The sequence below is a fragment of the Phaseolus vulgaris genome, chromosome 2 (assembly GCF_000499845.2).
Source record: "Phaseolus vulgaris cultivar G19833 chromosome 2, P. vulgaris v2.0, whole genome shotgun sequence".
NCBI lineage: Eukaryota > Viridiplantae > Streptophyta > Magnoliopsida > Fabales > Fabaceae > Phaseolus > Phaseolus vulgaris.
In genome coordinates this window covers 37,564,652-37,568,911 of record NC_023758.2, presented here as the reverse complement: position 1 = coordinate 37,568,911, position 4,260 = coordinate 37,564,652, and positions in this window count along the sequence as shown.

Sequence of the window (4,260 nt, the reverse complement as noted above, 5' to 3'; positions counted from 1 at the left end):
CTAAGTAAAATGGTTTTTATATGTTCCACTTTACGTCAATAAATATTAATATTTTAATTATTTTTAATTTTAAAAATTATACATCAATAAATATTAATATTTTAATTTTAAAAATTATTTTAACATTTTACATTTTATTTATATTTTTATTAAAAATATTTTTTTTTAAATAAAATTATTTTAAATATTAATATTTTATTACGGAGGTAAAATGGAATAAGGATCAAAATATATCTCTATTTAATAATTTAAAATAGATCAAAAAGTAATTTGGGGTTTTTCATTACATATTTTTTATATAAAAAAGCATTCTACCAAATATGTTATTAAATATGAATAAATAAAACTGGTTTTATTTTTAATTCAGTTTCATATATTTTTAATATAAAATTGTGTTGAAACAAGTTTAGGACTGGTCCATGTACTATTTTAGGGTTTAATTTCTTGCATTTGATAATTTTTTTTGGACTATCCTTTTATTTTAAAATGAAATTTTAAATATAATTTGATACTAAATAACATTTAAATATAAAAAAAAATTAAAATATATATATATATATATATTTTCTAACAAATTAATTAAAAAATAATAATAATATATATACTATATTTATGTAACAATTTATAATAATGAATGAGTGTTTTACATACTCACCCATAGAATAGTTGGGTATCTTGATACATTCTTTTACGGAGTATTTGAAGGATATTGAAAGAACTTATCCACGGAGATGTGAATCATTTTGTTTCTGTGAGTGTTCTTTATTACTTGAATAACCATCCTTTTCCCTGTGTTAAAACAAAGATGCTTCTTCAACTTCGTTCGGGAACTTATCCACCAAAACTGTTTTCAAGATATATTTGCTTTATACTTTTATTTTATATATTCCCTTTGACTAATTATAATGAAGGTTAAAACACTTATAAAGGGATTTTTTCATGCATCCTTATATTTTTAAAAATATTCATTATGGATTCTAAATATAAAAATTTATATTATGGATTTACAATCTGATATATAAAATTTGCATTTAAAAATATACAATATAAAATATAAAGCTTTTATTCCATATAATTCAAAATATAAAATTTATAGGACAAAATTTTGAAATACAAAATTTGTATTTTGAATTTCAAATTCTCAGTTTTTTATTTTAGATTATACAATTCAAAATATAAAAAATTTTAAATTTTAAATTCTATTTTTTTAATCTGATAATTCTTTAATCAGAAAGTTTCCAAATTTTATATTCTAGAACTAGAAGAAATGTTCAAAAAAAAATATTAAAGGAGTAAATTAGATTTTTTTTTTTTTGCAATATACATGAAGAAATTCTCCACTTATAATGATTTATCTAAACACTAGATTATCATCTTTTACCATATCTATTTAGATCTATTAATTAAAAAAATTTACAATTGCACAACATGTTAATTTTTTTATAGGATAGTTAGTTTGGTTACAGTAAGTTTTCTACTTTTGAGCATCGAGAGAATAAAATTGAAGTTTGTGTGCAAATCTTGACCTTAAATTAATATTTTTAATTTAGTAAAAGTTGTTAGCCTTCACATGACATCTTTTTTTTTCTTTACAAACAAACAATCAGACAATATTATTTTTTAAAATATTATTTTTATTATTAAGGATATAAAATTTATCATACAAACACGAAAGATGTGTCAAAATCACTGTAAAAATTTGTAATTTATGTTCGATAAAGAGTATATGGTCAAACAATGAGATGTATGTTGTGTTGAAGACATTACAAGTGTATACTAACTTCATGTTAGTGTTCTATAATAGTCAATGTATAATTATTCTACATAATGTCTTAAGTTATATATGTGAGATTTCATCGTGTATATTTTTGTGTTAAGATTTTTTTTTATCATCTAATTGATGTATATATAATAAACAATCTTATTTAGATGATATTATAGTCTTCACATGGACTTATTTTTCTTTTCTTGAAGTATAAGAACTTTTTTTCCTACATATAAACAAACTGTGTTTAATTTATTAAACTAATACTATCATCAAAATCATTGATTCTTTTGATAATAATACTATATATTAGTAGATGGGAATTAGAATATTTATTAAAAGTTATCTATTCCTTTACCACATTGTTTACATCTTAATAATTGATTCGTGACTATGGTAGATAAGGGGATAATGTTATGAGATTGACCAACTCCAAGAATTACTGTTAGACTACATTATAATTACAAAGACATATTATCTCGACACTGATTTCAAATATTAGACCTACAATTTATCTTGTTTTGTCAAAAAATATTCTTGAAACTATTAAGAGAAATGAATATTAAATTTTTATGAGTTTATGTTAACTAGAAATACTAACACGTAGTTTCATATCATTTAGGAGTCGAAGTTAATGGCAGTTTAAATACATATTCCTCTCTTAACTCACCAAGATGTCTTTTAAGGACAAAACCGTGACGAAACTCCGAGCTCCAAAGCGGACAGTACCTCATATGTGATCATTGACCCTGAGGATGCTATATCAACAAATTTTATAAGATAAGATAAGGCTCATTAAGTAAGCCATTTTATTCATAATGGTCATTGATGGTAATGAAAGCTCGGTTAGGAGATGTATACATCTGAGCTCTTTGATATTTCAAATATGGCGGGTAGGTACATAAGCCTCCCAACTCGAAAGCCGAGGTGATAAATCTGGTGATGAGCAACCAAAGGGTGAACGAGTTCCTTATTGCATTTTCATCTTTTACCTTAACGTCTATGTTCCAAATCTCTATTAAGATATAATTGAGTTCATCCAAGTGAACCTATAGTGATGTACCCTCCTTCACACACATTCCAAAAATATTATATTCCGCATAAGTTTGTTGCAGAAGGACTTCGTCATGAACCTACTTTTCTAACTTCAACGACAATGCTAAGAGTTATTTTCTCTACAAAATCTTAAAGAGCCTTATTCAACAATGATAGAAGGATTGTTAAATGTGTTTTTTCCTCAAACTAATTCTTTATGCCTGACACAATGCTTATACCCCTTGCCTCTTGAGTAAGAATCTCATTTTGATTCTCCATAGGTTGAAAATATTTTTTTTGTGTTGAACTTCTTTATCTTAAATGCGATGCACATCTATCTTTCAGGAATCTTGATTACAAACGTAGTAAAAAGATAAAAACTTACTATGATACCACTTTTTTATCACCTAATGCCAAAATGAGCCTAAAAAACAATAAAAGAAACAACGTAATAATAATTGTGAATCACACCAACAAGAGATGACAAACAAATAACCAACAAAGCAAGATAAATATGAATAACAATGTAAGTGATTTTGATAATGGTTTGTTGTGCATAAAATGCCAAAATGAGCTAATGAACAATGAAAGAAACATTGGAATACTAATTGTGAGTCATTATGATAAGATATGATGAACAAATAACTCACAAAGCATAAAACATGATAAAAATGAATAAAATAATCTTTTATTAACTTTATTGTAAGGTTCTTAGTTATAACTTCAAATATGCAAGATTTCTTTGTAAGAAGTATGTGTCTCCCTTATCTTATATAAGATTATCAAACTAATATGAGATAACTTTTGCAATGATGAGTGGTTCACTAAACAATGTGCATTGATTCATCGAGAATTAAGACAAACAAGTGAGTCTAAAACTATTAGATAATCTACATAATTATGAACGGAACATTCTAACTGCGAGATTATATTTATACCACTAGACGAACCATTTTAAACATAGTCGGGTAAACCAAAATCTAGAATAACAAAAATGACTTATTTATCTTCATCCTTTTTATTGAGTTTTAAATTGTTAAAGTTTACATGTTCACTATTTCTTATTTATCTTCATCCTTTTCATTGAGTTTTAAATGGTTAAAGTTTACATGTTCATTATTTCTTTTTTCTTTAACACACTCTTCTTCTCTTTTCGTTAATCCAATTTAATTGTTTTTAATTTATTTCTTTCATTTAAAATAATCCATAAAAAAATTGGTTAGGAAATCTTTAATAAGAATTTATTTTAAAAGGGTTCTTAATAATGAAAAAAAGAGTATGTTAAACTAGTCTCATAAATATGATTTTTTTTAAATTATATAAATAATGTAAATAATTATTTTTCATAAATACTTCTCTTTAATTTTACATACGAGGTTTGTAAATCATATATTTTTTTATTAGTAAAGAACTAAAAAAAAACTTTCATTAAAGATTCTCTTGCTGCTAAAAAAAAGAGA